The sequence below is a fragment of the Emydura macquarii genome, unplaced genomic scaffold (assembly GCF_026122565.2).
Source record: "Emydura macquarii macquarii isolate MOO-44397 ecotype Brisbane River unplaced genomic scaffold, CSIRO-AGI_Emac_v2 contig_2676, whole genome shotgun sequence".
Lineage (NCBI taxonomy): Eukaryota > Metazoa > Chordata > Testudines > Chelidae > Emydura > Emydura macquarii.
Genome location: NW_027132813.1, coordinates 5,858,253 through 5,869,613, shown reverse-complemented (window position 1 = coordinate 5,869,613; position 11,361 = coordinate 5,858,253). Strand labels below are relative to the sequence as shown.

The window sequence follows — 11,361 nt, the reverse complement described above, 5'->3', positions numbered from 1 at the left end:
TTGTATCCTGTGCATCTTACATTGAAATAAAATATTTATATTTCTGACTTTAGTTTCCTCTTTTTTATTCCCACATAAAATGACTTACAAAATAGCAAAACAGTGGCTGGCCAAAACATTTTCTGTTTAAACCTTTTTAGATGGAACACTGGGGTTTTAAGAAAATGAATATTTTCATGGCGGGGATCTGCTTTCCTTCAAACTTTGATTTTTCATCAGAAAACACAGAAACTCAAAAAAGTCTTTGATTTTTGGCACTTTTGGCTAATTTTTGGCGGTTTTGTTTTTGCAATTTTCAGGGAATAATTTTGGGGTTTGATGTTTCAGGTTTTTGATCAAATGCTGACATTTTCCATGGAGAAAAAGACATTTCTGACCAGCTCTTGTCAAAACCAAAGAGATCATTCCTGGATTTGGTGTGGGAAGTGCACTGGGGAGGAGAAGACTGACACTTTCTCGTTCCAAATAAAGCCTTGCAGGATGGGTGCCTGTCTAGCTCTAGCCATTTGTGTGAGTCACTCCAGCCAACGTTTTGCCACGGGAGTGTGTCTAATAACCGTTAAGGACTTCAGGTCAATATGCTAATAGCAAACACTCTTAGCCTCTCTGCTGAGCTCTGGCCTCTGTAGCTGTGTGTGTGCGTGTGGGATGCACACAGGTACACTCTGTTCAAAATCAAACCCTCCAGTGTTTCCGTGACGTCTTTGACTCACACAGACAACAATAACCCTGGCACCTGCCCAGGCTCGAGAACTCAGCTTTCCCCATTCATAAAAAAAAAAAAAAAAAAAGGTTGCACACAGAAGCACAGAGTGGCCCAAATTTTCTGCTGTGGTGCAGCTGCTTTGCACTACCCCATCAGCGCGCTTGGGCTCTAAAAGTGTCGTAGCTGGCTCTGGAGACCCTCCAGTGGTGCAGAACCAGCATAATGACAGCTCTCAGACCCGCGCTGCCTGCCCACCCGTTCCTGCTCCTGCTTTGGCTTCCCTGCTAATCTTTAGCTGCCATCTCAGTCACTAGGGAGACTGTCCCAGCACACAGCCAGCCTAAAAGCAGCTGGGCACAGAGGCCAGCTTTGCATTCCCCCCACTTCCCAAGCTTTGCTGTGTGCTTCTCAACTATAGCTGATGAGCTGGGCCTGCCTGTGTATATGTAACTCACATTAACGCAGCGTGGGTCTTTGTTCCCCTCTAGTGGCTGCACCACAAAAGAGATTTATGGGAGCGATTTGGATTAATTCTGTGATGCTTATTCTTTTAGATCCAGAAGTCCTGGGTTCAGCCCTTGCAGACAACCCAGGCAGAGCCACTGTTATATGCACCCCAAAACACATGCATATACTCACCTATAAACACATGTTCACTGAGTCAGATCACAGAGCGCATACCCACAGAGCACCATGTCACACACATTCACCCATGAATACCGATACTTCCTCCACCCCACACTGTGATTCCACTTGGAAAACAAAGTGAGGTGCCTTCATTTCAGTTAAAAAGCAAAAGCAAAATTCTCGTGCAGTGTGGGCCTAAATATTCCATTGCTCGTATTTTAACCATTTTCAGATCATTCAATGCATTTTGGCTTAGTACTTTGCATGTAAGGCATAGCACTCGTTTGGTTCAAATGCTGAACACTTTACCAGACCAGTCACTGAATCCAAATGCCTGGTGCTAGCAATGCATGCACAGCATCATGTGAAATGTCCACGGTTTTTAGCTGCTTGTCCAATACGATGTAACCAATTGGTTCAGCATCAATGTTCTACTCTAGCCATAGGATTAGTCAAATGATACCAACACACATAGGTTACCACTCTTCCAAGAGCCTCACATTCCTCACAACCCTCCAATACATCAGCTGGAAAGCCAGCCCTCATGTCCCCCAGCTGTGGGCCATTCTGGCTCCTATACCAGCACAGCAGAGAATGAATTCACTACCTAGCCTTCCACATTCACTGGGTTAGTTTGTGTTCCTAAGGCACAACCCTGTGCTGGGGGTGGCACACAGCCCCAGGAAGAGGCACTGTCCCTCCCCAACCAGCCGGATGCACGGTTGAGTTCCCCTTGCGGATCAGTGCAGGGCTGTGTCCCTGCTTCCGCTTCACTCACTTTGTGGAATCCTGAATGCTGGGACTGCAATGGTATCTAGTCCTTGTGCAGAGCAGGTAAAAAGAGGCACTTTCCATGCACTCTCTCCCCCACTGCTGGATTGCTGAGCAGAGGTAGCTCACCAGAGGTAGCAAAGCAGAGGGAGTGTAGGGTGCTGGCACCAGTTAAGCAGGGATTGCAGAATGAGGAATATTAAATGCAGAGGGGTGGGCGAAATACCTGCTAGGGAAGCAGCAACTGGTGCTTACTTTCAGATATACTACTTTGCATAGTACCCCATAAATCCTGCAACCAGCTCCGCTTACCACAACCTTCATGGAGCAGAAGAAGAGATCCACGGGCCTTTTCCCTGAGGTGTCTGACAGTCAGGTACCCACTAGCTCCCCCTAAAGGTAGACTACTACGCACAATCTAAAACTGCTACTGTCTTCCAAGACAAGTGACTAGGAGCAGGTTTGTTCTTGTTGCTTTGCAGAAACAAGCGAAGTCAGTGCCAAGAACAGATGCAAGCTGGGTGGTTGTACAGTTCAACTCTAGCTCAGAGCATATAACCCCCATTTGTGTGCTTGTGTGTGGGGCGTGGGGTGGAATATAAAACTTTGATTGTCATAATTTAATCCCAGATTGCTTCTTGGAGAAAAAAGATACAAACAGCATGTTCCCTTATAAACCACACATGAAAGAGACTTATTATGTTCTGTTATGAAGCTGGCAATTAGCTTTGCCATTCTCAGCTGCCTATTGCAGGGCAAAGGCCTTTCCAGAGCGACTCTTGATGGAAACAAAAGCCCACAGCCAAATTACATTATATTAATTAATTTTTGAGGCCAGGGTGGTATTCCACACAGAAAGTGCATTATGAGAAGAGGACGCAAACTGACTGATTTACAGAAACAGATGGAATGGCATAAAGCGGACAGCCATCTGGAATTCATGTCGCTCCTAGCTGCACTGTGGAAAGCTCACGCAAATATCCTACAAATAAATAAACAGCCTTGACGTGACATGTGCGCTTCAGAGCATTAGAAAACTGTTGGCCCAAAGGCCAGTTTATGCATAGATATGACAGTACTGGCTAATGCAAAAGAAGAGGGTCTCTGATTGGCGGCAGTGCTCAGGAGATCTAAGGCAATTAGGGTTCAGTCAAAAAATAATGGTACTGGAAGCACTTGATGCTCTATTACCCCAACATCCATCAAACCAAATGAGCCAATTTGTGTGATGGAAACAGAGTCACTCAAGGTCAGCGTTAGGCACAACCAGCACCAACACTTGAGGCCTCATGATCTTGTATTGTCACAACAGCTCATGGGTGAGTCTATTCCTGCCCTCCAGCAGTGGGATTGATGGGTCAGAACACCCACTCCTGGCAGTGCGACCAAACGGGAGGAAACGCATGGGCCAAGTTCACTCTGCCCCACGCTGGGCTAGCTTAGAGCTGTCTGCTTTTTGGATGCCCTACAAATCCTAACGCCAGGGCTGGAGCTGCTACAATTGGACATCACAGAATTATCGCCTCCTATCTAGAGCACACATTTTCCAGCTTCACTTTAGCATTTATTTTTCATAGGGCTGGGTGACATCATTAGCACCCATGTTTATTGCTGGAGTGATGAATCTGCATGAGCATGTGGGTAGGAGTCAGAGTATATTCAATAGGGAGCAGACCTAGAGCAAGGTTTCCTTTATTTTTTCCTCTCTTGTAGGATGTGAAATGACACAGGGAGGCAACAATAGCAAGGTATCAAATGCAGGGAAGAGTCATAAAAATGGCAAGCTTGTTTTCATGGCATGCCCAAACTGAGAACGTTCAGGGAAATAGTGGTACTCTATCTGCCTGTAGCAACCAGCTCATCACTAGTAGGAAAATTCTCCCACCATCACTCAATAATAGGAATTCTCCTCATTACCCTTCATCCATCTAATCAAAAATAGGAACCCTTTTTTTCCTCCCAAGAGTCAGTCACCTGGAAACTTAATCAGCAGTCAGCAAGAACCTCACCCACCAATGCCATCACTAATCACACAATAAGATGGAACCTCACCAATTTATAATACTATCAATAATAAAAAGAATGCTATTAATTAATCAAACATTGCTGGGGGAAACTCCAGGGAGCAAACAGGAGCTTGTCGCCCGAAAGGTGGAATTGAACCACTCTGTCGCTAGACAGCTACAGGTTTGAAGCCTGCACCCCAGACCACTGAGGATCATCCGGGCAATTGATACTAGCAATTCCAGATCTATATAAAGCCCAGTAACATTTTATTTTTTAAAGAGAGGGTGATCAGCCTTCTTTTCCCTGTACTATTTCTATTTTACCCTTCTCAGTTTTTATTCCACTACAGTGGCTTCTCTCAGTAGGGTTCAGGCTCTTTCTTTCATCTCGGTCCGAGAAAATAGCGCTAGGAGCCCCTTTTTCACGCTTTTCCTGCCCAGCTGTCGGCAGATGAGATATGCAAATATTGCTGAAGCTGATTGGTTGATTCCCCGCGGCTGCGGCGGGAGAAGGGCCCGGGGCCTCGGGGTAGGGCGTGTGAGTTCTAACAGCTGATCGCTGAGCAGGAGCAGGGTGGGGCGGGGGGAAGGCGTGCCCCAGGCTAGGGGCAGATCAAGTCGTCGATCTCTCCATCAGTCACCCTGTCCTGTGGGGCGGGAGCCAATCTGAGGCGTGCTCCTGGGAGGTGGAGCCAGCACTGGGGGGTTCCCAGGGAAGGGGGCAGCAGGCAGCATGGGGATGGCCCCGGGTGGGGTGCCTCTTGCCCTCTATGGGTTAGCTGTGGATCAGCACCCCCAGCGGCGAGGTGCTAGCCAGGAGGAGCTGTCCCCTGTGGTGGGGGTAAGGGGGAGGAATCCTGGCCAGGCAGAGGATGCTGGTGGGAAACATGCCCCTCGCCAGGGCTGGAGGGGGGCGGGGGCGAGGTGGTGACTCACTGCCCTTTCCCAGAAAGAGCAGCAGCTTTTCCGGCTGTGACTCTGAGCCCTCCACACCCCGACAGTCCCTGCCCCTTTCCCGGATTTTCCAAGGGCTCTTACAACATCTTCCTAAAGCAACATGGGCTTGTGCAACGCACTTAGGCAAGGGGGAGAGGAGAGCGTGGCCTGGGACCGGGGGCGGCACAGTATCGTTGCTCAGCTCTAGCTTTTGTTTGTAGAAAAACAAATCCTGATTTCTCTCTCTTGCCCCCAGGCCACTGATCAGTGATGGAGTTAGGAAGCCTCCTCTTCTATCCCTTGGCTCTAAATGTGAGTCAATAGCTTCCCAGGAAGGAGGGACACGCCCTTCTTCTGCACTGTACAGTTCTGTGGTTTCCATTGTCATCTGCTAGGTACAAGACACTAGGTACCTTGGTCTGTTGCAGGGGGACCCTTTCTCTGGCTCCCTCCCTCACCAGCCAGGAGTTTCACAGCTAGATCGCTACTAGGAGATGCCAGATCAGGGCATTGGTATATTGGGCATTAATCCTCATCATTCTACATCAGCATTCTGAGCTGCAAACAATGGAAATAAAATGCCTTGGGCAAAAATTCTTCCTTCACAAACACTTTGTGGAAATCCAACAAAGTCCGTGGAACAAGGTTTGAATGGATACAGAATTTGCGCTCTTCTGTAAAGGCTTGAGTTCATGTATAATTAGAGTTCTGTGGCCAGAATCTGATCCCATTTACACCTATATAAACCCAGAATAACTCTATTGACTTCAACTCAGAGAAGAATCTGACAAGATTTTAACAGGCATGACTCCTTTTGTTGTAAATCAAACCAGGGAGATGGGAGATCACATTGTGTGTGGTGGTGGATGCCCAGCTAATTCTGAGTAAATGTTGTGTCAAAGAACTATCAGCCATGGAGGGCAAAGGAAGAGAAAGAAGTAAATGAAATTGTTGCAAGCCTTAAAACTAGAGTATGTCAGTCATAACAGGGCAGCCTGATCAATAAACATAACACGCTTAGTTGGAAAGTTCTTAAAATTGGGGAGTATATAAGAGGGAGACTAATCTAGTGGGCAGAGAGGCAGGGACAGGAGTTCTATTCTTGGCCACTGATCTGTTGTATGATCTTGGGCCAGTCACTTCACCTCCCTATGCCTCTGTTTTCCCTCCCACCCTCTGAATGTCTGTGACTGTATGTTTGTTCAGTGCCAAGTATCATGGGATTCTGAGCTGTGTGGGGCTTTTAGGCGCTTTTAGGCACATCTTTAGGCACTTCTTTACTACAAATAATAAAAACTGGTTTGGAGCCATGACCTGATCTGTCACTTTGCCAGGGTGTAAATGACTACAGAAAATGCAAGATGGTGCAGAATAGGCCCCTTGTGTGCTATATTCAGAAAAACTAATACCATGGCACTTCTGTGCATTTCTTTGACCTTAAACCTGCTCCCCACATGCCTTTAATTGGTAAAGTTAGGGTACAGGGCTAAATTCTGCACATACATCAGTGGGGCTCCCTGGTTATAGTTAAGGCTAAAATTTGGCACTCAGGATTTATCATACTATAAGAGCAATAGCCTGTCTAGAGCAGTATCGGTTTGGGTTTTTTTAAATCGTAACCAAAGCCAGATACTTTGGGAAAAGCATAAATCTCCCATAATGCTCCTCACAGCACAATAGTATCCCATGGGAGAAAATTCCTTCCTGACCTCTATCTGAGGATCAGTTTGTGCCCTAAAGCATGAGGATTGAAAACCCTTATAATTTTATTCTAGCAAGCACAGCTATAGATGCTATTCTTATAAATGTCTTATAAACTCATAAAAAAGGTACGAAGCTATTTGCCTTGAGACATTCAGAGCCATCTCTTCAAATACATATGGTTTACAGGGATTTTTGATTAGGTGCTTCTTTTTGGTGTGACAAATACAGCTGTGGGTCTGATTCTCCTCTCACACCAATGAAAGTCAGGAGTAACTTCAATGGAGATTCATCAGTGTAACACTGGGGTAAGTCTGAATGAATCACAGAAGATTAGGGTTGGAAGGGACCTCAGGAGGTCATCTAATCCAATCCCCTGCTCAGAGCAGGACCAACCCCAACTAAACCCATCCCAGCCAGAGTTTTGTCAAGCCGCACTTTAAAAACCTCTAAGGATGGAGATTCCACCACCTCTCTGGGTAACCCATTCCAGTGCTTCACCAAACTCCTAGTGAAAAAGTTTTTCCTCATATCCAGCCTAGACTTCCCCCACTGCAACTTGAGACCATTGCTCCTTGTTCTGTCATCTGCCACCACTGAAGTTCCATCCTCCTTGGAACCCCCTTTCAGGTAGTTAAAGGCTGCTATCAAATCCCCCCTCATTCTTCTCTTTTGCAGACTAAACAAACCTAGTTCCCTCAGCCTCTCCTCATAAGTCTTGTGCTCCAGCCCCCTGATAATTTTCATTGCCCTCTGCTGGACTCTTTCCAATTTGTCTACATCCTTTCTGTAGTGGGGGAGCCCAAAACTGGACACAATACTCCAAATGAGGCCTCACTTGTGCCGAATAGAGGGAAATACTCACTTCCCTCGATCTGCTGGCAATGCTCCTACTAATGCAGCCCAATATGCCATTAGTCTTCTTGGCAACAAGGGCACACTGCTGACTCATATCCAGCTTCTTGTCCACTGTAATCCCCAGGTCCTTTTCTGTCGAACTGCTGCCTAGTCAGTCAGTTCCCAGTGCACCAGTGCATCAGGCCCACAAGTCCAAAGCTGGAAGCATTTTTTGTAGATATCAGCAAAACCAAGTAAAATACATACAGGGGACCAAAATCTGCTTCATTTACATCCAGGCAAATCTCCTGGGCCTGATTCTGCTCTGATCAGTGTAAATTTTGAGTAAATCCATTGGAGCTCCACCAGTGTAAGGAGAATTGGGCCCATTGACTTCAAGAGAGTTGCACAGAAAAATTTGGGAGCAGAATTTGGCTGCAGGTTTGTAGTAAAAAATTATTTGAGCAACTTAAATGTGATTGTTCGACTAAAGTGTTTTTGAACAATTTAAAAAATATTTCACAGGAGGCAGGAGTTATAATAAGGGCAAGCGGGGAGAAGCACAGCTCCCGTTCATCTGTTAAAGTAAAAAGGGATCTCTCTGTCCTCTCCCTGGCTCCATTCCCCTTAGCTGATCTGGCAAAAGCTCCCATTCCTATTTCAACATGTGGAGAAGATGCTACACAGCAAGAAGCTACTGAAGCAAAAATGCACTGTATGGGGAGCAAGGAATGTGGGGGTGGGATTACTGATAGTTTCAGCACGGTTGCAAAGGTTAGCACAGAGGTTTGAGGAAATCTGGTGGCCCCGGAGATCCCTCTAGGCATCAAGCCAGAGCCATCCTGACATCTGCAAGGAGACACACATCAGCACAAAAATATGTTCCTTTCAATCCAAAGGCATGTGACTCTGCTGACTATTCCATGTTGGACTAGAACTTCTGTCAAAGGTCAGAGGAAATATTTCTAGTTTGTATGTTTCTTTTTAGTCAAACCTTTAAAACTCTTTTGCTTTATTTTTTTTCTGTAGCTTCTACCTTTTTGTGTTGTGAGTGTGGCAAGGAATCTCTATTTATTATGGGCTAACCTTACTGTGAAAAAGAAGTCACCTTGGCCCATGTGTGATTCCTATGGTATGTACAAGCACACATGCTTATGTCAAATATGTAACAATAGATAGCTATGCACTGTCCAATAAAGCAAGCACAAAATATTCACAGCCAAATGAAAAACTGCAGCCCCACAAAATATGCAGCCGAACACAACCAAGGGATCTGGTACAAAGACAAACTCCCAAACCTTACTCAATATTCAGTTAACAGAAACAATGGGATAAAAAGAACAGCAAATCCTAAAGTCCAAGCAACAGGGGAGGGTGCCCAATAAAAAACCCAAAATAAACCCACAGAAATAAAGGACATCATAGGTTAACAGAAAAGTGTGGCAAAGCAATTTTGGCATTCCTTAAACTCCTCTGATTTACTTGTTACTGATTGGTCTGGTTGAAGACCTGGTTATCAGATTGAAACTGCATTGGTGGCTTTAGAAGCTAATTCCCTCCTAGCAATGGGTGAGATGAAGGTTTCCAGGCTGGCTTTGTATGTGCGTGCATTTAGAGGCCTTTGTTACCGTTGACCACAAGGTATTGATGATACAGCTGCAGGGATGGATGGAAGTGCCTTGGAATGGCTCTGCCGTGTTTTGTTGGGGATAACTCAGCAGGTCATTATGGGCAATAGTTGGTAAGAACTGAGGTCTCTTTGTGCAGGATTCCATTCTGTCCCTGCTGCTGTGCAATGTGATTAGAAGGCTACTAGTATGGTGTGACCCAAGGGTCCCTCAATGCCAACTGGCAAGGGGGTTACCCAAATATCCTGATCCTGGCATGTATGTTCTAGTTCACCGAACAGGGTCATGTGAGGGTTCTAATAAAAGCTTATGTCATGCTGATCTTCGTACTCATTGTGAGATGTATGGACGGCTGATAATTAAGGAGTTGAGTATATGTACTAAAAATATGTTTTAAAGCCTGTCACAAATCAAAGAGGAAAACGAGTTTCTTCCAGATAGGCAGTAAGATGTGTCAAAATATAAAATAAGCATTGTAAACCAATACAATGGAAGCCCCATTTACATATGGGGTCAACAGAGAGGGAGCCCACAGGAAAAAATAAGCCATGAGGCTTAGCCCAACAATCTGCAAAGACAATGATATTTGTGGGGTGTGTGTAGGAGGCAAAGAAGGCACCTACTTATCCTGCACCTAGGAAGTAATTGGGAAGTGCGATTACATTAATGAAAATGAGATCACAAACAGCCCTGGTTGAAATGCTGCAAAAGACATTCGGGGGGACAAAAACTTCTTTAGACAGAAGGTTAGCCTATTGAGTTAAATTTAGTCTCCAGAAAGTGGATACTTTTATGTAACCTGTTGTTTCTTTTATCCTTACTCACTATCTGTTACATCTTGCTCTTTAATAGTAAACTTATGGGTTTTTTCACTATAAATATATCTCAGTGCTGTGCTATTAAGTTAACCGCTGATCCTGAGTTGAACCAAGTAAACTGCTGAATATACTGTCCACTCGGAGATAGCAGAGCTGGGAATTTTGTGAGTGTTTTGTGGAGAAGGGGCTGGACACTGCAGGAGAATGCTTTGAAGGTGCTCGGAGCCTGGGATGCATCTATTGTTAACCTGCAAGGCAAAGTAAGGGCTGGCATAACCTAGAGGGGATTGTTTGGGTGTCCAACAGGCTGACACTCAGTTTAGAACAAGCAAGCCTCTCCCTCATTTGACAGTCAGCAGTGTCTACTACTATACACTGAGGTAGGCTTCAAACAGATGGGTCTACATGTATATTTTTCATGTTATTTTTTAAAAACACACCTCCTCTTTACAAAAATATCACTTTACATTTCATTTTATTTTTGCAGCCTGCCAGAATGTCTCTAAGCGTCCTTAGTGCTTTCTGCTTGCTGCTTTCTTAACTACCGATACCTGTCCCCGTTTCTGTGGCAAGAAAGCTAAACCGAGAGCCAGACTGTATTAATGAATTGTTATTCCGGTTGGGGTAAAGTGGGGGATGAGCAGGGCTGTTATTTTTAGCAGCAGCAATGAAATCTCAGCAGCTGATGACGTCAGTTCTAAAATGTCAGCATGAAACAGGCTGGGAACAAATTAAGAGTGTGGTGTCGTCATTGTTCAAGCCACACTGCTCTCTGGAAGGATTGTGGTTGGATGCTGCAGATGCAAGGGGGTGGGGGAAAAAGGCTTGTGTGAGAGTTTCTTAGAAAAAATCAACAACAACAAGAAAAAAAGCAACTCTCCAAAAACAAAAGGTCAAGCAAAATGCTATTCAGATGCACCGCCCACCCTGTTACATCAGCTAAAAGCATAGTGATGCATCTGCAAGCAAGATTCCAGGAACTATTTTAGAGACGAAAAAAAAAAAACCCAATTTAAAGTTGACCACATTCTAGTCATTTAATAAACTGTGTTAAATCCATCTGTAGTGTCACTTCCGTGACTCATCTCAAGAAGGAATTTGGCCCATGTTTTGTGATATTGTTTTTCTTAAGTGAAAGTTAAGTGCCGGCGATGGAGGGGCAGATACTCCAATGATTGATCAGTTCTATCATTTAATTTAACCCTAACATTTCATTCCATGTATTTTTATTATAGGTGTCAGGCTCTTTGGGAAGTGTTGAGATCAACATGCACAGATCTTTTGATCAAATAGGGTAACATGCAAGAACAAATGCATCCATGTGTGTTTAT

General features: G+C 45.0%; 1 non-coding gene across 1 annotated transcript; it reads right to left on the bottom strand.

Annotated features, from left to right (window-relative positions):
• Window positions 1–4,245: 4,245 nt before the first annotated feature.
• TRNASTOP-UCA (transfer RNA opal suppressor (anticodon UCA)) lies at window positions 4,246–4,332 on the bottom strand. Its single transcript has one exon. It is a non-coding gene; the product is annotated as a tRNA-Sec (tRNA).
• Between the last annotated feature and the right edge of the window lie 7,029 nt (window positions 4,333–11,361).